The sequence below is a fragment of the Phyllobates terribilis genome, unplaced genomic scaffold (assembly GCF_046119375.1).
Source record: "Phyllobates terribilis strain yellow unplaced genomic scaffold, ASM4611937v1 Scaffold_27__1_contigs__length_16484149, whole genome shotgun sequence".
Lineage (NCBI taxonomy): Eukaryota > Metazoa > Chordata > Amphibia > Anura > Dendrobatidae > Phyllobates > Phyllobates terribilis.
The window spans coordinates 5,924,789-5,948,377 of NW_027362787.1; the positions used below are offsets into that span (position 1 = coordinate 5,924,789).

Below are 23,589 nucleotides of genomic sequence, written 5' to 3' on the forward strand. Positions count from 1 at the left end.
TTTCATGTTCAAAGTTGCAGAAGCCAGATTACAAGCTCATTTTGGTTCAACTTCAGCAACTGTGCATTGCATTGCCATGTAATGTGATGCAATGCTATCTTTCTAGCTCTCCCTTTTTACTTCCTTTTGGATAAACAGACATATTAGGCAAGCATTTTGGAGCTTTCACCTAAATAACTACAGGTGGTGAGATAAGCTGCACAATATAATTGACCTTTCAGTATATTGTTGCACACACACCATCTATTTAGCAAATGCCCTTGTTATCAACAGCAGCCTTTTAAACTCACCTGAGCTAACAGGTATGTGCGCTGGTTACTCTGCTGCGCTTAAAATTTCTTTTTTGGTTTGCTACAATGCCTTTTCTGAAACGTTGTCTCCTTCTGCTGGAACACTGACTTCTTTCATTTAATGCCTGCAGACTATAAAAGAGAACCCAACCCAAAAAGTTTGGTTGATTAGTCTGTGGCATTCTGTTAAACTGTTGCTTATGGCGGTCTCTGTGAGCTTCTCAGCGACATTCAGCCAGCCAGGTATCCTGCCTGCAGTAGATGCAATGTGGCAATGGAACGCTGGCTGCGCGTGTCATAATAGGCTCTGAGCCTTTATATACCTGTGCACAGCAGCAGCCACCTTCAGTCTGCTGCTGGACAGCCAGCAGCAGCAGCAGCAGGAGAGGTATGTAATCAGGAGCCCTCCTGCTAAGGGTAGACAGCTGCTCGTTCCACCCCACCCCCCGCCTTAATTGGTTCTCCTCCCTTCCAACGGTGTTGAGGCGGGTGGGAACAGCAGGGGGTGAAGGTGCTGTGTTTAAAGAGGTGGAGTTATGCAGATCTAAAACGCGTGGATTGCAGCAGCAGCAAGCCGAAAAGTGCAGGCATGTAAGGGATCTAGAGGTTGACAACATGTCTTCTTAACGGGAGTCCAGGAGCTCATCTCCACAAATGGACTTTTCCTGATCCTTGGGTGGCTCCGTAGTTTGAAACCAATTCTGGTTATCGCTTCTCGGCCTTTTGGCTAAGATCAAGTGTAGTATCTGTTCTTATCAGTTTAATATCTGATATGTCCCCTATCTGGGGACCATATATTAAATGGATTTTTAGAACAGGGAGATGGAAAAAGAGCTTGCTCTGTCCACTCCACGCATTGACCTGGTATTGCAGTATCTCCAGGACCGGTGCACCCCTTCTTTAATGCAGTTTCTAAAATCAGAAAGAATTGAATTCAATGTTTTTTGTTCATTTTGCTTGTTTGTCGGATTTTGGGATGGACTCTTTGGCTTTGCTTTTCTTCTCCTCATTGGATTTTTCATGTTCAAAGTTGCAGAAGCCAGATTACAAGCTCATTTTGGTTCAACTTCAGCAACTGTGCATTGCATTGCCATGTAATGTGATGCAATGCTATCTTTCTAGCTCTCCCTTTTTACTTCCTTTTGGATAAACAGACATATTAGGCAAGCATTTTGGAGCTTTCACCTAAATAACTACAGGTGGTGAGATAAGCTGCACAATATAATTGACCTTTCAGTATATTGTTGCACACACACCATCTATTTAGCAAATGCCCTTGTTATCAACAGCAGCCTTTTAAACTCACCTGAGCTAACAGGTATGTGCGCTGGTTACTCTGCTGCGCTTAAAATTTCTTTTTTGGTTTGCTACAATGCCTTTTCTGAAACGTTGTCTCCTTCTGCTGGAACACTGACTTCTTTCATTTAATGCCTGCAGACTATAAAAGAGAACCCAACCCAAAAAGTTTGGTTGATTAGTCTGTGGCATTCTGTTAAACTGTTGCTTATGGCGGTCTCTGTGAGCTTCTCAGCGACATTCAGCCAGCCAGGTATCCTGCCTGCAGTAGATGGAATGTGGCAATGGAACGCTGGCTGCGCGTGTCATAATAGGCTCTGAGCCTTTATATACCTGTGCACAGCAGCAGCCACCTTCAGTCTGCTGCTGGACAGCCAGCAGCAGCAGCAGCAGGAGAGGTATGTAATCAGGAGCCCTCCTGCTAAGGGTAGACAGCTGCTCGTTCCACCCCACCCCCCGCCTTAATTGGTTCTCCTCCCTTCCAACGGTGTTGAGGCGGGTGGGAACAGCAGGGGGTGAAGGTGCTGTGTTTAAAGAGGTGGAGTTATGCAGATCTAAAACGCGTGGATTGCAGCAGCAGCAAGCCGAAAAGTGCAGGCATGTAAGGGATCTAGAGGTTGACAACATGTCTTCTTAACGGGAGTCCAGGAGCTCATCTCCACAAATGGACTTTTCAGGATCCTTGGGTGGCTCCGTAGTTTGAAACCAATTCTGGTTATCGCTTCTCGGCCTTTTGGCTAAGATCAAGTGTAGTATCTGTTCTTATCAGTTTAATATCTGATACGTCCCCTATCTGGGGACCATATATTAAATGGATTTTTAGAACAGGGAGATGGAAAAAGAGCTTGCTCTGTCCACTCCACGCATTGACCTGGTATTGCAGTATCTCCAGGACCGGTGCACCCCTTCTTTAATGCAGTTTCTAAAATCAGAAAGAATTGAATTCAATGTTTTTTGTTCATTTTGCTTGTTTGTCGGATTTTGGGATGGACTCTTTGGCTTTGCTTTTCTTCTCCTCATTGGATTTTTCATGTTCAAAGTTGCAGAAGCCAGATTACAAGCTCATTTTGGTTCAACTTCAGCAACTGTGCATTGCATTGCCATGTAATGTGATGCAATGCTATCTTTCTAGCTCTCCCTTTTTACTTCCTTTTGGATAAACAGACATATTAGGCAAGCATTTTGGAGCTTTCACCTAAATAACTACAGGTGGTGAGATAAGCTGCACAATATAATTGACCTTTCAGTATATTGTTGCACACACACCATCTATTTAGCAAATGCCCTTGTTATCAACAGCAGCCTTTTAAACTCACCTGAGCTAACAGGTATGTGCGCTGGTTACTCTGCTGCGCTTAAAATTTCTTTTTTGGTTTGCTACAATGCCTTTTCTGAAACGTTGTCTCCTTCTGCTGGAACACTGACTTCTTTCATTTAATCCTGCAGACTATAAAAGAGAACCCAACCCAAAAAGTTTGGTTGATTAGTCTGTGGCATTCTGTTAAACTGTTGCTTATGGCGGTCTCTGTGAGCTTCTCAGCGACATTCAGCCAGCCAGGTATCCTGCCTGCAGTAGATGGAATGTGGCAATGGAACGCTGGCTGCGCGTGTCATAATAGGCTCTGAGCCTTTATATACCTGTGCACAGCAGCAGCCACCTTCAGTCTGCTGCTGGACAGCCAGCAGCAGCAGCAGCAGGAGAGGTATGTAATCAGGAGCCCTCCTGCTAAGGGTAGACAGCTGCTCGTTCCACCCCACCCCCCGCTTTAATTGGTTCTCCTCCCTTCCAACGGTGTTGAGGCGGGTGGGAACAGCAGGGGGTGAAGGTGCTGTGTTTAAAGAGGTGGAGTTATGCAGATCTAAAACGCGTGGATTGCAGCAGCAGCAAGCCGAAAAGTGCAGGCATGTAAGGGATCTAGAGGTTGACAACATGTCTTCTTAACGGGAGTCCAGGAGCTCATCTCCACAAATGGACTTTTCAGGATCCTTGGGTGGCTCCGTAGTTTGAAACCAATTCTGGTTATCGCTTCTCGGCCTTTTGGCTAAGATCAAGTGTAGTATCTGTTCTTATCAGTTTAATATCTGATACGTCCCCTATCTGGGGACCATATATTAAATGGATTTTTAGAACAGGGAGATGGAAAAAGAGCTTGCTCTGTCCACTCCACGCATTGACCTGGTATTGCAGTATCTCCAGGACCGGTGCACCCCTTCTTTAATGCAGTTTCTAAAATCAGAAAGAATTGAATTCAATGTTTTTTGTTCATTTTGCTTGTTTGTCGGATTTTGGGATGGACTCTTTGGCTTTGCTTTTCTTCTCCTCATTGGATTTTTCATGTTCAAAGTTGCAGAAGCCAGATTACAAGCTCATTTTGGTTCAACTTCAGCAACTGTGCATTGCATTGCCATGTAATTTGATGCAATGCTATCTTTCTAGCTCTCCCTTTTTACTTCCTTTTGGATAAACAGACATATTAGGCAAGCATTTTGGAGCTTTCACCTAAATAACTACAGGTGGTGAGATAAGCTGCACAATATAATTGACCTTTCAGTATATTGTTGCACACACACCATCTATTTAGCAAATGCCCTTGTTATCAACAGCAGCCTTTTAAACTCACCTGAGCTAACAGGTATGTGCGCTGGTTACTCTGCTGCGCTTAAAATTTCTTTTTTGGTTTGCTACAATGCCTTTTCTGAAACGTTGTCTCCTTCTGCTGGAACACTGACTTCTTTCATTTAATGCCTGCAGACTATAAAAGAGAACCCAACCCAAAAAGTTTGGTTGATTAGTCTGTGGCATTCTGTTAAACTGTTGCTTATGGCGGTCTCTGTGAGCTTCTCAGCGACATTCAGCCAGCCAGGTATCCTGCCTGCAGTAGATGGAATGTGGCAATGGAACGCTGGCTGCGCGTGTCATAATAGGCTCTGAGCCTTTATATACCTGTGCACAGCAGCAGCCACCTTCAGTCTGCTGCTGGACAGCCAGCAGCAGCAGCAGCAGGAGAGGTATGTAATCAGGAGCCCTCCTGCTAAGGGTAGACAGCTGCTCGTTCCACCCCACCCCCCGCCTTAATTGGTTCTCCTCCCTTCCAACGGTGTTGAGGCGGGTGGGAACAGCAGGGGGTGAAGGTGCTGTGTTTAAAGAGGTGGAGTTATGCAGATCTAAAACGCGTGGATTGCAGCAGCAGCAAGCCGAAAAGTGCAGGCATGTAAGGGATCTAGAGGTTGACAACATGTCTTCTTAACGGGAGTCCAGGAGCTCATCTCCACAAATGGACTTTTCAGGATCCTTGGGTGGCTCCGTAGTTTGAAACCAATTCTGGTTATCGCTTCTCGGCCTTTTGGCTCAGATCTGTAATGGGTTTAGTCATTTGGCTGTCTGTGCGTTAACTCTTGGCCCTGTGGCATCGCCATTTTATGGCTTAAGCCACTTGCTGCTATAAGGAGTTGGCCAGTAGACACGACTAGCGATAATGGGACGCATTCGATACGCTGGGCCCGGTGAGGCTCGAGTGAAGTTTGGAATCCAGATTGATGTGGAAGAAGGCAAAGAAGGAATCTTTACCCTCAGCTTCGTGGTGAAGGAGATTTTGTTTGGACTCCTTGAAGTGAAGAAGGAAGAAATCTTGTGCCTCCAGCAATTCAAAAGCAAGTATAATCTTGTATTTACTTCTATGGCTGTTTGCAACAATTTCTATGATTGTTTGAAAAAGAATCTGGACAATCAATATTTGGATGGGCTGACTTTTGTCATCTTGTATTGCTCCAAAGAGGTACCTCTGACTGTTTTCATGTACAACCCACATGTGGACTTGGCTTTGATTTATGCCTTTCTAAATAGGCACTGCTATATTACCAAGGTGGCAGTAAAAGTCATGAATGAGGAGGAACTATGGACCGGTAAATATCGTTTTATGGTCAAGTTCCGGGAAAGTCCTGATGAACCAGGGGGTATACATTATCCTCCATCAAATTTTTCCATTGGGAGTGAGCGGGGTTACCTGTTCTTCCCCAATGCGCCCAGGTTTTGTCGTCATTGTAGGAGGTATGGCCATACTCAGGAAGCATGCGACATCAGACAGATTATTTGCAGGAAGTGCAATGAGGTGGGTCATTCTTCCAATAATTGCAAAAATGAAATAGTCTGTAACCTCTGCGGAGAGAAGGGGCATGCCTTCAGAGACTGTATATTCCATCCTGGTTCATATGCGGGGGCAGCGGGAAGGGGAAGGAGAAGAAATGAATCTCCTGCACCCACAGCTACAACTCCGACTGCTCCAACTCCGACTGCTCCGATATCTACTCTGGCTTTCCTGGATGAGGAGGAGGCTCGGGTTGCTTTTCCAGAACTGGTTCGTGTGAATGTAAGAGGAAATATGGAGCTGGCACCTGAGCCACCGGTGCAGAGGGCCGCGTCTGTGGCTTCAGATGTCAGTGAGTCTGAGACGATAACTGATGATCGTATAGGCATGGAAGAGGCCCCGGTGGAGGATCTGGAGGCTGAAATTCCAGACATGATGGTTACATTGCAGGGGGAAGAGGAGTCTGATCTGACCAGAACACCGCATGTGGCCTGGAGCGATGTCGTTTCTGACCTTGAGGAGGAGGGAGGTCAGGGGGACTTTGACCCCCAGCGGCGGGATTATAGTTCAGATGAAGATGGAGGCGCTTCAGTGAAGAAAAAGAAGAAAACTGAACCATCCTTTTCCCCTTTAAGTGACTGCAGTGTGAGTCCAGCCCGGGTGTACCCTACTGCATCCGATCCCCAAGATGTGTCTTTTTTGGGGGAAGGCACAAACTACGATATCTGCACGTCCAGCGTCCTACCCCCAGAAGGGTTAGGATGATGTACAGGTGGGCATGTTGTCGTGACCTGCCACATCAAATTAATAGATGGGTGCCCAAGTTGCTCTCAGCATCTTGTCGCTAAATGTTAGGCTGATTAAATCTGATTCGAGAAGAGTGGCAATTTTGGACTACTTGAGCAACTTGGATGCGGACGTATACTGTGTCCAGGAGTGTGGGATCTCCGATCCCTTAAGTGAAAATGCATGGCCTTTAGGTCAAAGTGTGTGGTCTGGTTCTGTATGTAATAAAAATTGTGGGGTAGGTGTTTTGGTGAAGGGTTATAGTGTTAAGATAGAAAGTTACATGGTGGTGGAGGCGGGGAGGTGTGTAATATGTGAGTTAAATTGTAGGGGGTGGAGGGTTAGGGTGGTAAATATGTATGCACCAATAGATAAAGGGGAGAGGCTGGAAATTTTTGAGAAATTATGTTTTTTTTTATCTGGCAAAATGCCAATAATTTTTGTTGGAGATTTCAATTGTGTGACGGAGGGGGATAAGATGGATGTTACAGGTAAAAGACTCAAGAGTCTTGTGGCGGATTTTTCCTTACAGGATGCTGCGGAAGTTTTTTTAGGTAATCCACCTCCTGCGACCTATAAGGCCGACAGGGGAGGCATAGAGTCTAGAATAGACCGTATCTTCTTTTCTTCACAAAATGTTATTTGTAGGAATTTCCAGCAGGAAGATGTTCCCTTCTCTGACCATGTGTGTTTGAGGGCACGTCTAGAAGGTAAGATTTCCTTTGTATATGGTGGTGGCGTGTGGAAACTTAATGTGCGTTTGCTGGAAGATAATAGGATCATGCGTGATTTTAGGCGAATGTATGTTAGGTGGAGGGATAAAAAAAGTGATTTCAGGAATGTGCTTGAGTGGTGGGACTGGATGAAGAGTGAGATTGTTTTTTTCTTTAGAAAAAGGGGCAGGAGGAAAGCAGCAATGAATAGAGCAAAATTTAATGATTTAAGCTCTAGACTGGAGTGGCTGAGGAAGTTAAGGATGATTGGAGTGGATGTGGATGTTTTGATGTGTCAAGTGAAAGAAGAGATTAAGAAATATATTGAGGGTAAAGGGAAAGAAATTATTTACCGTTCTAAGATTGAACATTTGGAGAAAAATGAGAAATGCACAAGGTTTTTTTTCAAAAAAGTTTTTGGGAAGAAAGTAGATATGGATGAGGTGGTGAATGGTGATGGGGTGTGTGTGAGTGGGAAGGATGTGATGCAGGAGGTGGTGTTGTTTTATAAGGAGTTGTATGGGGAAAAATGGGTTGATGATAGGATGTTGACTGATGCTTTGGGGTGTTTAGAAGGTTGTTTGGGTGAGGATGAACGTGAAATATTGGATGATGTAATTGTGTTGGATGAAGTTAAAAAAGTGGTGATGTCTGCGAGTAAGAATAAAACACCTGGGAAGGATGGACTGCCCGTGGAGTTATATGTTAAGGAATGGGACACGATGGGAAATGACTTATTGGAGGTGTGCCAGTATATGTTCACGGAGAATATGTTGAGTGAATCTATGAGAGATGGGGTGGTGGTTTTGGTTCATAAGAAAGGTGATAAAAAGGATTTGGGGAATTGGAGGCCAATCACCCTTTTGAATGCAGACTATAAGGTGTTTAGTAAATTGTTGGCTAGCCGGATGCGGGAAGTGATTGGCGGTGTGGTGGATGAAGATCAAGTGTGTGCAGTGCCTGGGAGAAGTATGACTGAAAATTTGGTGTTGTTGCGTGATGTGATTGGGGATTGTATGAGTCGTAAGCAGAAATGTTTGTTGTTTTCGGTTGATTTTGAAAAAGCTTTTGACCGTGTGTCACATAGCTTTATGTTTAAGGTTTTGTCTAAGATGGGTTATTCCAGGAATTTTGTAAACTGTGTTAGGAGTTTGTATTGTAATGTTTCAAGTGAATTTTTGGTGAATGGGTGGTTGAGTGAGAAAGTGAGAATTAAATCAGGAGTGCGTCAGGGGTGCCCTATGTCCCCTTTTTTGTTTATTAGTGTGATTGAAGTGTTGATGTGTATGGTTAGGAAGGATAAGGTTATGAGAGGTGTGATGATTCCTGGGAGTAATGGAAAGGATGTGAGAATTCTAGGTTACATGGATGATGTAGTGATTGTGAGTGGGAATATGGCTGCGATGAGTAGGGCAAGGTTGATATTAAGTTTGTTTTGTAGTGTCTCAGCTTTTAAGGTCAATTGGACTAAGAGTTCCTTTAAATGTTTTGGTGAGAGGAATGTACGGATGGATGGTGTGAGGTGTGAGGATGGTGCAATAAAGGTGCTTGGGATTAAGTTTAATGATGATTTGAAAGGAAATGAGAGTTGGGAAGATTGTGGGGTGAGAGTGGTGCGCAAGTTGAATTTTTGGCGAATGAGAGAATTAACTCTGACTGGGAAAGTTCTGATTATTAAGGCGGTTATTTTGCCTATTTTGTTGTTTGTTGCGAATGTATATCCTGCTGCTTTTAAGAAAATTAGGAAAACTGAGAAATTCATCTTTAATTTTCTTTGGGGAAGTCGCATGGAGAACTTGAAACGGGAATATGTCTATAAGTTATGTGTAAATGGTGGTTTGGATTTTCCAAATATTGATTTCTTTTTAGGGATTAGTTACGTGAAAATGGTGGTGGTGGTTCTAGGGAAAAGTAATAAGTGTGCTTATATGATGAAGTATTCGGCTGGATGGATGCTTTATGGCTTAAAGTGGGTCAAAAGGGATGCTAGAGTGCCTGTTGCTTTTAAGTGTCCTGTATGGTATGGTTGTGTTGAGAAATTTGTAAGGAAGTATGATTTGTTGTCCGTTAACATGAGTGATTTTAGGCAAAAGAAGAAAGTCATTAGGATGGTGCGTGAGCGTGAGGTGGTATGTAATATCAATGGGTTGAGAGGGGAGGAAGTAACCGAGATGTGGAGAAAATTAAGTATAGATGGTGTGACTAACAGACAGAGAGATATCGCTTGGATGATATTGCATGACATTTTGCCTGTTAGAGATGTGCAAAAGAAGAGGGATTTAGTTAAATCTGAGGTATGCCCGAGGGATGGATGTGGTTTGAGAGAGCATGTTAGACATATGGTATGGGATTGTGATTTTGCATATGATGTATGGAAGGGTATAGGGGGACTTTGCAAGGAATTGGTGGGTGTAAAGTATGTTAATTGGAAACTTGCTATGTTTGGGATGGGTGCATGTAGTAGAATTAAGGATAGGATTTTATGGTTGTTGGTGGTGTGTGTAATTGAAAGTTTGTGGGATGCGAGGAATTTGTTAGTTTTTAAAAGGAAGAAAATGTCAGTTAATGAATGTTTGAGATTGATTCTGTCACGCATGTATGTAATATACCTCTGGGATCAGGAACGTGGAAGTATTATAGATGCTGAAGGGATCTGGAAGTTTAAAAAGTGGAGGTTTTTGGTAAAGTTTAATTAGTAGTGTATAATGTACCTGATGATAAGGTTTGGTTTTATTTTTGATTATATACCAAGTGTGATGAAAGGCTAAGTGTCAATGAAAGGCTTTTGTAAGTCGATTTGATTGAGCTTATGCTCCGGCCTATCTGATTTGGTTAAAAAAAGAAAAAAAAAAAAAAAAAAAAAAAAAAAAAAAAATCTGTTCTTATCAGTTTAATATCTGATACGTCCCCTATCTGGGGACCATATATTAAATGGATTTTTAGAACAGGGAGATGGAAAAAGAGCTTGCTCTGTCCACTCCACGCATTGACCTGGTATTGCAGTATCTCCAGGACCGGTGCACCCCTTCTTTAATGCAGTTTCTAAAATCAGAAAGAATTGAATTCAATGTTTTTTGTTCATTTTGCTTGTTTGTCGGATTTTGGGATGGACTCTTTGGCTTTGCTTTTCTTCTCCTCATTGGATTTTTCATGTTCAAAGTTGCAGAAGCCAGATTACAAGCTCATTTTGGTTCAACTTCAGCAACTGTGCATTGCATTGCCATGTAATGTGATGCAATGCTATCTTTCTAGCTCTCCCTTTTTACTTCCTTTTGGATAAACAGACATATTAGGCAAGCATTTTGGAGCTTTCACCTAAATAACTACAGGTGGTGAGATAAGCTGCACAATATAATTGACCTTTCAGTATATTGTTGCACACACACCATCTATTTAGCAAATGCCCTTGTTATCAACAGCAGCCTTTTAAACTCACCTGAGCTAACAGGTATGTGCGCTGGTTACTCTGCTGCGCTTAAAATTTCTTTTTTGGTTTGCTACAATGCCTTTTCTGAAACGTTGTCTCCTTCTGCTGGAACACTGACTTCTTTCATTTAATGCCTGCAGACTATAAAAGAGAACCCAACCCAAAAAGTTTGGTTGATTAGTCTGTGGCATTCTGTTAAACTGTTGCTTATGGCGGTCTCTGTGAGCTTCTCAGCGACATTCAGCCAGCCAGGTATCCTGCCTGCAGTAGATGGAATGTGGCAATGGAACGCTGGCTGCGCGTGTCATAATAGGCTCTGAGCCTTTATATACCTGTGCACAGCAGCAGCCACCTTCAGTCTGCTGCTGGACAGCCAGCAGCAGCAGCAGCAGGAGAGGTATGTAATCAGGAGCCCTCCTGCTAAGGGTAGACAGCTGCTCGTTCCACCCCACCCCCCGCCTTAATTGGTTCTCCTCCCTTCCAACGGTGTTGAGGCGGGTGGGAACAGCAGGGGGTGAAGGTGCTGTGTTTAAAGAGGTGGAGTTATGCAGATCTAAAACGCGTGGATTGCAGCAGCAGCAAGCCGAAAAGTGCAGGCATGTAAGGGATCTAGAGGTTGACAACATGTCTTCTTAACGGGAGTCCAGGAGCTCATCTCCACAAATGGACTTTTCAGGATCCTTGGGTGGCTCCGTAGTTTGAAACCAATTCTGGTTATCGCTTCTCGGCCTTTTGGCTAAGACCATTTGGTTGCAGCCTGATAGGTGCGAGTTCTCTGGAGGAATCCAGGCCTTTTTGCGAAAGGATTTGGCGATTTTCTGTGGTATTATACCGACAGGTTTTGAAGATGAACTTCGTGAAGAATACTATCCGAATTGGAGTGGATCCATCAGTTTCCGAGAGGAATAATGTGTCCTTCATCGTGGAGAAACTTTTGGAAGGAAAAGCTGGAGCAAAACGAGGCGACTTCTACAGCGTCAACGAGTTTCCTAAATCAGGTACATATGACGTGACTTTTGTAGAAGAAAATACCTGCCTTGATGTGTTTGAGTGGCTTCGGAGTCACACTGATGATCCTTTCTTGGAAGGGGTGTGGTTTGAACCCTTGTTTGGACTTCAAGAAAAGATTGTGTGGGTAACAGTTTATAACCCTTTTACTGAGCCAGCATTGCTTGAAGGCTTCCTTGCACGGTACTGTGATTATGTGCGTAAAGGGGAAAAGCAGTTTAATTCTTTAGGTATTTTCAACTGCAAATACAAGTTTCGGGTGAAACTGAAGAAGGATCCTGGAAGTGTGGGAGGCTTTAGACATCCTCCTGCGAATTTTTCTGTGGCGGGACATAGGGGCTTCCTTTACTATGTAGGGCAGCCTATGTATTGCAGGAAATGTTACTGCTTTGGACATGTGCAGGATGCATGTAAGAAAGGGCAATGTTGCCGTAACTGCAAAGAGGAGGGGCATGTGGCAAGTGCGTGCCCGAAGCCCAAGGCTTGTGACATGTGTGGAAGTGGTGAGCACATGTTTAAAGATTGCCCGCAGGGTGTGCCCAGGAAAACTGATAAGGAGAGGAAAAAGGAGGAGGAGGAGAGGAGGGTTTTGCAGCAGATAGAAAGAGAAACTGCTAGAATGGAGAGAGAGCAGAGGAGGCGGAGTGAAAGGTCTGCCCCTGAAACTGTGAGTCTGAGGCTGCTTACCAGAAGGAGAAAAAGGCACCTAAAATGGAGAAGGAGCTTGTGAAAGAATTGAGGAGAATGGAGGGGCAGATGAATGCAGCGGGAGAAGGAAGGTGTCCGGATACGTTGGACTTTCAGGACGTTGTAGATGCTGCAGATTGTATGGAAACTGGGGAAGGGTCATCACACCCTTCAGATCCTGAGAATATTGAGGAGTACTTCTCCGATGAGGGTGGGGGGAGTAGAAAATGTCACAGGGAGGGTGGTGGGGCAAATGATGAAGAAGATATCAAGGCACCGCAGCGAAAAGTGGGTGCCAAGAAAGCAAGGTGGGGTGATGGTGATGCTGCTAGCGGCTCGGAAACGAGTTGCTCGGTTCAGATGGTGGAAGAAGATAGTGGGGGTGCTGGTTAAGGTTGCCTTGCAATATGCGTGATAATGCCTATTATAAGCTTTGACTTAAGTCAAAGGCTTTTTCTTGTGAGTGGAGTTTTTGTAGTGTTTTTGTAACTTTTCTGTTTTCGTTTTTTTTAGGAGGTTTAAAAAAGGAAAAAATGGGTTTTACTATAATTTCACAAAATGTGAGAGTGTTTAAAAATAAGGCCAGGAGGGCTGCAATTTTTGATTTTTTGGCTATGAAGAATGCATCGATTTTTTGTTTGCAAGAGTGTGGAGTGGTGGATGGGGTGAGAGGAGATGAATGGTCTCATGGAGCATCTGTGTGGTCGGGGAGTGCATGTAATAAAAATGATGGTGTGGGGATTTTAGTTAAAGGGAGGGAGGTGGTTTTGAGTGATTATGTGGTGATTGATGTGGGGAGGTGCATTTTAGCAAATTTTGAGTATAAAAATGTTAAATTTTGTGTTATTAATGTTTATGCGCCGGTGGAGAAAAATGACCGGAAAAAGTTATTTGAAAAAATTAAACTTTTTGTTCCGGGAAGAATGCCTGTGGTGATTGTGGGTGATATGAATTGTGATGTGGGGAGAGTGAATGTGGATGTGTCTGGGAAAACTTTGTTAGAGTTGGTTAGTGATTTTGATTTGCATGATATGCAAAGTGTATGTAAAGTGAGGCCTTTGTTAAATACCTTCTTTTCCGAAAGTGGAAGAATACAATCTAGATTGGATTACTGTTTTATTTCAAAAAATATGATTCCTGTTGACTATAAGCAGGAGAATGTTTTGTTTTCAGATCATGTGTGCATGTCGTGTGAGTTGGATGTGAATGTGAATGGGGTGTTTGGGAAAGGTTTGTGGAAGTTGAATGTTAAGTTATTGGAGTATGAGGAAGTAAGAAAGGAATATGCAAGACGGTATGAGGAGTGGTGTGAGTGTAAAAATGGTTTTGGGAATGTTTGTGGGTGGTGGGATTGGGTTAAAAAACAGACAAAAATTTTTTTCAAAAATTTGGGTTATAAGATGGCAGCAGTCAAGAGGAGACATTTTGTGAGTTTAAATGCACGTTTAAGTTTCTTGTATAAATTGAGGGAGGGAGGGATGGAGGTGGAGGAGGATATTTTACAAGTGAAAAAGGAGGTTCATGAGTTCTTGTTGGAAAAATGGAGGAGTATTGTCTTTAGAGCAAAAGTTGATAATTTGGAGTATGATGAAAAATGTTCACGTTTTTTTTTCAAGAAGGTTTTTGGGAAAAAGCAAAATATGTGTGTGTTGAATGGAGCAGATGGAAGCGAGGTGAGTGGAGAGGATATGTGTGAGGAAGTGGCAAAGTTTTATGAGGATTTGTATGCTGTAAAGTGGAGGGATGAGTGTTTGGAGAATGATGTTTTGAGTACGTTAGAGAGTAAATTGAATGAGGCGGAAAGAGAGAGGCTGATGGATGCTGTGACAAGTGATGAAGTATGGAAGGTTATGTGTAGTATGGCTTTGAATAAGACGCCGGGGGAGGATGGTCTTCCAGTAGAATTTTACCGCATGATGTGGGATGTGATTGGGAGTGATTTTGTGGATTTTTGTAAGTATATGTGGGAAAATATGGAGGTGGCAGGTAGTATGCGTGCAGGTATGGTTGTATTGATTCCGAAAAAGGGTGATTTGAAGAGTCTGAAAAACTGGAGGCCAATAACATTATTGAACTGTGATTATAAGATCTACGCAAAATTAATGGCAAATAGGATGCGTGATGTGATAGAGAGTGTGATTGGGGATGAGCAGTGTTGTGCAGTACCTGGGAGACGGATTCACGAGTGTGTGTGTATATTGAGAGATTGTCTATGGGATTGTATGAGCCGGAAGAAGAGTGTGTTTTTGTTGAGCCTGGATTTTGAAAAGGCGTATGATAGGTTGTCGCATGGTTTTTTGTTTAGAGTGTTGCTGAGAATGGGTTTTCCTGCTGATTTTGTTGGGAGAGTGAGAAGTCTATATACAGATATTTATAGTTGTGTTTTAATGAACGGTTATGTCGGTAGGAGAGTGAATGTGCATTCGGGCGTGAGGTAGGGGTGTCCGTTATCCCCTGTGGCTTTTATTTGTGCAATTGAACCTTTGTTGTGTATGTTGAGGAAGGATAAAGTGGTTCGAGGTGTGCAAGTGCCGGGAGGTGGAGGAAGAGAGTGGAAGGTGAGTGGTTATATGGATGACGTGTGTGTATTATGTGATTCTGAATGTTCGGTGAGGCGGGTGAAGTTGTTAGTGTCTATCTTTTGTGGTGCGTCTGCATTTAAAGTGAATTGGGAAAAGAGTGAGTGTAAGGTTTTTGGAAGTGGTATTTTGAGTAGAGATGTAGGTGTGAACGTAGTGAGTGGGCCCATTAAGGTTTTGGGAGTGAAGTTTTCAGAAAGATTGGATGGGAAAGAAAGTTGGGATGACGCGAAAGAGAAGGTTGAAAAGAAGTTATGTTTTTGGAAGTTGAGAAGCCTTACTTTCTTTGGAAAAATCTTAGTCATTAAAAGCGTGGTGTTGCCTATTTTTTTATATGTTGCAGTTGTGTTTCCACCAGGTTATATGGTTTTGAGAGGATTGAATAGGATTTTGTTTGTTTTTTTGTGGAATTCTAAAATGGAGAGGGCGCGGAGGGAAGTGTTGGTGAAGCGTATGGAGAAAGGTGGTTTGGGTTTTCCAAATTTAGAAGTTTTTTTGGGTGTGAATATTGTGGTGTTTGTGCTGAAAGTGATTATGGGCGATGGAAAGTTTTCATGTATGTGTGGATATTTATTTGGGGCTTATTCTTTTCGTTTGAAGTGGAGAGAGAGGGATTTGCGGTGTCCGGTTGCTTTTGAGGTGCCCGTGTGGTATGTGTGGGTTTATAAGTTTTTGGTGAAGTATGAGTTGTGTGATGTGGATGTGAGGTTGTTGGGAAATAAGAAGGCTGTGTACAGGATGATTGAGTGTAGAGAAATGGAGAGTGGAATAAATTTGGTGAGAGGGTGTGATGTGCAAAAAGTATGGAAGAAGGTGCGGATGGGTGGTATGACAAATAAGCAGAGTGAGGTTGTGTGGCAGTCTTTGCATGGAGTGTTGCCAGTAAGAGAGTTTCAGAGGAATAGAGGTTTAGTGAGGAGTGAAACGTGTCCAAGAAATGGCTGTGGTGGAAGGGAAAGTGTGTTGCATGTTTTTTGGAATTGCCAGTATGCTAGAGATGTGATTGGGAGAATGGGGCCTTTGTGTAAAGAATTGTGTGGTGTGAATTTGTTGTCCTTTGAGTTGTTTATGTTTGGTTTGGGAATATGTGATGGGACGAAGGAAAGAGTCTTGTGGTTGATGCTTGCGTGTATAAAGGAAGTGTTATGGGATGTGAGGAATGTGTATGTGTTTAAAAGGAAGGAAATTGCTGTAAAGGATAGTGTGAAGGTGATTATGGGGAAGATGTATGTGTGTTTCCTATGGGACAAAAAGAGGAGAGGGGAAGTGGATGCGGAGGGAATATGGAAAGTTAAAAAGTGGAGATATTTTGTAAATACTTCTTGATCTTGTTTTCTGTGTAAGGTTTAAAAAGAAGAAATAAAAATTTTCCGGTGATGATGGGAGCAGCATTTGTGTCGTTGAGATGATGCAGCTGTTTGGAAGGAAGTTCCTTTGGTCGTGACTATAGACCGTGGATTTCCCCATCTGAGGGAAAAAAAAAAAAAAAAAAAAAAAAAAAAATCTGTTCTTATCAGTTTAATATCTGATACGTCCCCTATCTGGGGACCATATATTAAATGGATTTTTAGAACAGGGAGATGGAAAAAGAGCTTGCTCTGTCCACTCCACGCATTGACCTGGTATTGCAGTATCTCCAGGACCGGTGCACCCCTTCTTTAATGCAGTTTCTAAAATCAGAAAGAATTGAATTCAATGTTTTTTGTTCATTTTGCTTGTTTGTCGGATTTTGGGATGGACTCTTTGGCTTTGCTTTTCTTCTCCTCATTGGATTTTTCATGTTCAAAGTTGCAGAAGCCAGATTACAAGCTCATTTTGGTTCAACTTCAGCAACTGTGCATTGCATTGCCATGTAATGTGATGCAATGCTATCTTTCTAGCTCTCCCTTTTTACTTCCTTTTGGATAAACAGACATATTAGGCAAGCATTTTGGAGCTTTCACCTAAATAACTACAGGTGGTGAGATAAGCTGCACAATATAATTGACCTTTCAGTATATTGTTGCACACACACCATCTATTTAGCAAATGCCCTTGTTATCAACAGCAGCCTTTTAAACTCACCTGAGCTAACAGGTATGTGCGCTGGTTACTCTGCTGCGCTTAAAATTTCTTTTTTGGTTTGCTACAATGCCTTTTCTGAAACGTTGTCTCCTTCTGCTGGAACACTGACTTCTTTCATTTAATGCCTGCAGACTATAAAAGAGAACCCAACCCAAAAAGTTTGGTTGATTAGTCTGTGGCATTCTGTTAAACTGTTGCTTATGGCGGTCTCTGTGAGCTTCTCAGCGACATTCAGCCAGCCAGGTATCCTGCCTGCAGTAGATGGAATGTGGCAATGGAACGCTGGCTGCGCGTGTCATAATAGGCTCTGAGCCTTTATATACCTGTGCACAGCAGCAGCCACCTTCAGTCTGCTGCTGGACAGCCAGCAGCAGCAGCAGCAGGAGAGGTATGTAATCAGGAGCCCTCCTGCTAAGGGTAGACAGCTGCTCGTTCCACCCCACCCCCCGCCTTAATTGGTTCTCCTCCCTTCCAACGGTGTTGAGGCGGGTGGGAACAGCAGGGGGTGAAGGTGCTGTGTTTAAAGAGGTGGAGTTATGCAGATCTAAAACGCGTGGATTGCAGCAGCAGCAAGCCGAAAAGTGCAGGCATGTAAGGGATCTAGAGGTTGACAACATGTCTTCTTAACGGGAGTCCAGGAGCTCATCTCCACAAATGGACTTTTCAGGATCCTTGGGTGGCTCCGTAGTTTGAAACCAATTCTGGTTATCGCTTCTCGGCCTTTTGGCTAAGATCAAGTGTAGTATCTGTTCTTATCAGTTTAATATCTGATACGTCCCCTATCTGGGGACCATATATTAAATGGATTTTTAGAACAGGGAGATGGAAAAAGAGCTTGCTCTGTCCACTCCACGCATTGACCTGGTATTGCAGTATCTCCAGGACCGGTGCACCCCTTCTTTAATGCAGTTTCTAAAATCAGAAAGAATTGAATTCAATGTTTTTTGTTCATTTTGCTTGTTTGTCGGATTTTGGGATGAACTCTTTGGCTTTGCTTTTCTTCTCCTCATTGGATTTTTCATGTTCAAAGTTGCAGAAGCCAGATTACAAGCTCATTTTGGTTCAACTTCAGCAACTGTGCATTGCATTGCCATGTAATGTGATGCAATGCTATCTTTCTAGCTCTCCCTTTTTACTTCCTTTTGGATAAACAGACATATTAGGCAAGCATTTTGGAGCTTTCACCTAAATAACTACAGGTGGTGAGATAAGCTGCACAATATAATTGACCTTTCAGTATATTGTTGCACACACACCATCTATTTAGCAAATGCCCTTGTTATCAACAGCAGCCTTTTAAACTCACCTGAGCTAACAGGTATGTGCGCTGGTTACTCTGCTGCGCTTAAAATTTCTTTTTTGGTTTGCTACAATGCCTTTTCTGAAACGTTGTCTCCTTCTGTTGGAACACTGACTTCTTTCATTTAATGCCTGCAGACTATAAAAGAGAACCCAACCCAAAAAGTTTGGTTGATTAGTCTGTGGCATTCTGTTAAACTGTTGCTTATGGCGGTCTCTGTGAGCTTCTCAGCGACATTCAGCCAGCCAGGTATCCTGCCTGCAGTAGATGGAATGTGGCAATGGAACGCTGGCTGCGCGTGTCATAATAGGCTCTGAGCCTTTATATACCTGTGCACAGCAGCAGCCACCTTCAGTCTGCTGCTGGACAGCCAGCAGCAGCAGCAGCAGGAGAGGTATGTAATCAGGAGCCCTCCTGCTAAGGGTAGACAGCTGCTCGTTCCACCCCACCCCCCGCCTTAATTGGTTCTCCTCCCTTCCAACGGTGTTGAGGCGGGTGGGAACAGCAGGGGGTGAAGGTGCTGTGTTTAAAGAGGTGGAGTTATGCAGATCTAAAACGCGTGGATTGCAGCAGCAGCAAGCCGAAAAGTGCAGGCATGTAAGGGATCTAGAGGTTGACAACATGTCTTCTTAACGGGAGTCCAGGAGCTCATCTCCACAAATGGACTTTTCAGGATCCTTGGGTGGCTCCGTAGTTTGAAACCAATTCTGGTTATCGCTTCTCGGCCTTTTGGCTACGATCAAGTGCTTTATTGCAGGAGATTGTGGTTGAAGGGCACTCGGGTACCCCTCTCCTTGGCCTGGCAGGATCGTCCACTTTGGTGGACTTAACCTGCTTGCTGCTATTAGGGAGAGGGCTTAGTCCCAGGGTAACGAGTTGCGATCCCCCAGCTTCCAGGTGTTTTTCGCTGCAAGAACACTGGGAGCGCAGATTGCAAGCGGCTGCAATTTGCAACCTTGTTGCGTTTTTCCATGGAGGTTGACCCTAACCTCGTGCCTCTTTATGCGAGGCTAAAAAACTCTATCCGAGTTCACTTCACGGCGGGTGGCTCGGATATGAGGAAATTAGGGTATGTAGTCCAGGACGTGCTCAGGAACCTTCTTGGCGTACAAAGTAATGAAATTCTCTCCATCCAGGATTATCCCAGAAGAGGTGACTATGACATCACATTCACCGGAGAAGGTATTTTTAGAGATGTACTAGAAAAGTTAAAAAAAGTTGAAAATAGTCCTGTTTTGAAAGGGATACAAATTGTTGAGCACGTCCTGGATGAGGTAAGACTGGTTATTGTAAAAATATTTTCGCCCTTTGTTTCTGCTCCAGAAGTAATGTCATTTCTAGCAATTTATTTTAAAAGTGTTAAATGTATTGGGAAGATATTAAACGAATATAACATATGGACATCTAAGTGGAAATTCCTTGTGAAGTGTACAAGAGATCCAAATACACCAGGTGGTATACGGCTCCCCCCTGCCCGTTTCAAAATTGGGCAAACAAATGGGGATTTCTTCTTTTCTGGGATGCCAGTATATTGCAGAAATTGTGGGCGCTATTGTCATTCAAAAGAAAACTGTCATGTATCATGTAGAAATTGTGCTAGTGAAGAACATGAGACAAAAGAATGCCCTAAGGAAAAGAAATGCAGTTTTTGCCAGACTCCAGGTCACTTTTATTTTTCTTGCCCTCACAGATTTCGGGAAGATGAGCAAAATGGGAAGTCCAAGACGTCCGACCAAGGACCAAAAGATCAGACCACCCCTCAGGAGGAGGAACAACAACCTGGAGCCTCTGGAGACAATAAGGGCGTACCAAATAGTGAAGTGTCTCCAGAGTCTATGACAGGTAAAATACCAAATCCCAAAACCTGGCTGCAGGACCTGCGGGAGTCCAAAAGGAGGGCTGAGAAGGAGCAGAAGGGCACTACTGGTAAGGTCAAAAGGGACCGGCAAAAGGCCGACACAGAAGCCCATGCCCAGTCTGGGTCTCCTAGTGCTGAGGGCGCTGAGTGGATAAAGGTGGGTCCTAAGAAAAAGAAAAAGGGTGGTTCGGAGGAGGCAGCAGGAGGTGAACAGATGGACACTTCTCCAGAAGGGGACGTGGACGCTGGACCCTCAGGGGTTTCGGTCTCCGCTGCTACAGGTGGGGACCGGGATCTTGCTGCCTCTGAAGAGTCAGAGGCTCTGCCTTGTGCGCAACCTCCTCCTATAGGACGACCTTCTACAGGTCAAACAGGGGCGGCGGAACCCCTCGGAGACCCACCTGATGAGGAACTGCATGGCCAGCCAATGGAGACCCAGCGGGTTCTGCCAGCCAGCCCTCCGAGCTATGCCAGTGTAGCGTCGGGTTTATATAAATGTGGTAATCTTTCCTCCTCCACGGAGACTCTCGTGACGATACTATCAGATGAGGAGGGAGGCGCAAGCCCAGTGGTCTGATCAGGTTCATCGGACAGGTAAATCCGTTGCTCTTAGTTACCTAAGTAAAATTTCTACATTTTCTAATGATGGCTGAACTCAAAGGTATTTCCCTCAACGTGAGAGGCATAAAATCTAACACGAGAAGAACTGCTCTTTTTAATTTTTTTACGTGTTTTACTGCATCTGTATTTTTTCTGCAAGAATGTAATATCCCACATGAAATGTCATATCAAAAATATAAAGATGAGTGGAAGTGTGGGCCATCTGTCTGGTCCGGATCGAATGCTGCAGGATCAGCGGGTGTAGCCATACTTTTTAAAGGGAACGTTTTAATTGATTTTATTCAGGAAATTTTACCAGGTCGTATTTTATTAGTGAAAGCTTTTATTGATGGTATTAGATGGCAGTTTTTAAATTTTTATGGATCAACAGAGAAAAATGAAAGAGCCGAAATGCTTGATCTTTTACCATTATTTATTAATAACTCTGAACCTTTTATCTTAGCAGGGGATTTTAATTGTGTTTTAAAAGGTGAAAACCGGCGCTCCAGCTCTGTAAGCAGGAACTACGATAAAACCTCAGGTATGCTACATGATATAGTCAAAGATGCTAAATTGATAGACATATATAAAGAGTGTCATAGTGACAGCCCAGAGGACGCCGGTTTCACTTGGAGCAATGCTAATTGTAGCTCTAGGATTGATTTTATTTTTGGTTCAGCTAAAACAATACCTGCCAAATGTGAAGTTTTAACTAATATATTTTCAGACCATAAACTTTTATCCTTTACCATAAAAGTAAATGACAACAAAAAATGTGGTAAGAAAAGCTGGAAAATGAACGTATCCCTTTTAACCGACCCGCAGATTTTATCAGATTTTATTGAGTTTTATAGGAAATGTAGAAAAGGGAAAAAAACAAATGAGACTATGAGTGTATGGTGGGATAGAATGAAAGTAAAAATAAAAGACTTTTTTATTAAAAAGAGTATATGTAGAGCCAAAGAAAAATATGAAGAATATAGAATTTTAAATACCCGCCTACAAACATTATTTAAGCTCAGAGACAATGGGATAGATGTACAAGTTGATATTTCAAACTTAAAAGAAGAGATTTCAAAATGGCTAGAACAAAAAGGAAAAGAGATAATTTTTCGTTCTAGAGTACAACATATAGAAGAAAATGAAAAGTGTTCCAGATATTTTTTTAGGAAAAATAAAAAAGAAAAAGTGATAATTGACCATATAGATGGTGAGAATAATATAAAAAATATGCTGGGTAAAGTTGAGGGTTTTTTTTCTAATCTTTTTAATGGAAAAAATATAGATAATAAATTAATGGATGATTCGCTGCAAGGACTAACAGCTGTTTTAGATCCCGCATCCCAAGAGTTTTTATCCCAAGTTTTAACGGAACAAGAAGTGTTAAAAACTATTAAAAGTTTTAAAACTGGAAAGGTCCCTGGTCCTGATGGCATCCCAATAGAATTTTATGTATGTTTTTATGATATTTTAAAAGATGATTTGTTTTATTTGTTTACTGAGGTTTTTAATAATAAGGTTTTATTAAATTCCTGGAAGAAAGGTGAAGTCTCCCTCCTATACAAAAAAGGCGATAAATCAAAATTAGAAAACTGGAGACCAATAACACTTTTAAATTGTGACTATAAAATAATGGCTAAAATTTGTGCAAATCGTCTAAAAGAAGTCATCAGCAAAGTTATTCATTCTAATCAAGTGTGTGGGGTGCCGGGGCGCAGTATATGGGACAATCTGAATTTAGTGAAAGACTGTATTGAGGATGTGAAAGACAGAAAGGGGAAAATGGCGATTTTATCTATTGATTTTGAAAAAGCATTTGACCGTGTCTCACACTTTTATCTTTTTAAAGTTTTAGAGAAAATGGGCATACCAGAAGGGTTTTTACTATCGCTTAAAGCATTTTACAAGGATTGTACAAGTAAGATTTTAGTGAATGGTTTTAAGACACAAGAGGTATTTTTACGGTCAGGGGTGAAACAGGGATGCCCTCTGTCCCCCCTACTGTTTATCTGTGCACTGGAACCAATGTTATGTGCAATACGTAAAAATAAACAGATATGCGGTGTCCCTCTGCCTGGAAGCGGTGGTTTGGAGGCCAAGGTTGTAGGCTACATGGATGACGTGGCGGTCTTGTGTACAGATGCACCATCACTTACGGCCACTCTCCATCAAGTGCAATCCTTTTGCCTAGCTTCTGGTTTTAAAATCAATTTTAATAAGTGTAACATTTTAAGTGTTGGGGGGATGATTTTACGTGATGTACCAATTAATGTCTCCGAATCCATTTCCATTTTAGGTATATCATTCACTGAAAATAATGATGGTTATAATAGTTGGGAAACAGTTACACAGAAAGTAAATACGAAAATATGTATGTGGAACATGAGGAGACTTACAATGGAGGGTAAAGTATTGGTTTTAAAGATGGTGATTTTACCTCTTTTATTGTATCTTAGCATGGTTTTCCCCCCGCCTGTTAATGTTTTAAAAAAGATAACCAAAACCTGTTTTACCTTCTTTTGGAACTCAAAAATGGAAAAGCTGAAAAGAGAAATCGTGATGAAATCAAAAGTAAAAGGTGGTAAAGATTTTCCAGATTTTAATAGGTTTCTTTTAATCCATCTGTTCGTTTACTGTTTTAATGCCCTTTTTAAGAATCACTATTGGTCCTTTTTTATGCGTTTTAATACAGGATTTTTTATGAGAAAGTTTGGATGGTATGAAGTTAATATATCTGTGCCCCATGCTTTTAATTTGTCGACGCATTATGAGATTTTAAGGAAAATAGTGTCCGATTTTAATTTAGGGACTAAGAAAATAGAGGAATTAAGAAATAGTAAGAAACTAATTAAAGAAATACGTAAAAGTGAGGAAATATGTAATGTTGACAGATATG

At 42.5% G+C, this 23,589-nt stretch overlaps 5 non-coding genes and 1 pseudogene across 5 annotated transcripts; all 6 read left to right on the top strand.

Annotated features, from left to right (window-relative positions):
- The first annotated feature begins 997 nt into the window (after positions 1 to 997).
- On the top strand, positions 998 to 1,188 carry LOC141178229 (U2 spliceosomal RNA). The gene has a single exon (XR_012254534.1). It is a non-coding gene; the product is annotated as a U2 spliceosomal RNA (small nuclear RNA).
- A 1,115-nt stretch (positions 1,189 to 2,303) lies between these two features.
- On the top strand, positions 2,304 to 2,494 carry LOC141178388 (U2 spliceosomal RNA). Its single transcript, XR_012254677.1, has one exon. It is a non-coding gene; the product is annotated as a U2 spliceosomal RNA (small nuclear RNA).
- Positions 2,495 to 3,608: 1,114 nt separating this feature from the next.
- Positions 3,609 to 3,799, top strand: LOC141178389 (U2 spliceosomal RNA). Its single transcript, XR_012254678.1, has one exon. It is a non-coding gene; the product is annotated as a U2 spliceosomal RNA (small nuclear RNA).
- A 6,192-nt stretch (positions 3,800 to 9,991) lies between these two features.
- Positions 9,992 to 10,198, top strand: LOC141177947 (U2 spliceosomal RNA; annotated as a pseudogene).
- A 6,132-nt stretch (positions 10,199 to 16,330) lies between these two features.
- LOC141177948 (U2 spliceosomal RNA) lies at positions 16,331 to 16,527 on the top strand. Its single transcript, XR_012254444.1, has one exon. It is a non-coding gene; the product is annotated as a U2 spliceosomal RNA (small nuclear RNA).
- Positions 16,528 to 17,642: 1,115 nt separating this feature from the next.
- Positions 17,643 to 17,833, top strand: LOC141178391 (U2 spliceosomal RNA). Its single transcript, XR_012254680.1, has one exon. It is a non-coding gene; the product is annotated as a U2 spliceosomal RNA (small nuclear RNA).
- The last annotated feature ends 5,756 nt before the right edge of the window (positions 17,834 to 23,589 follow it).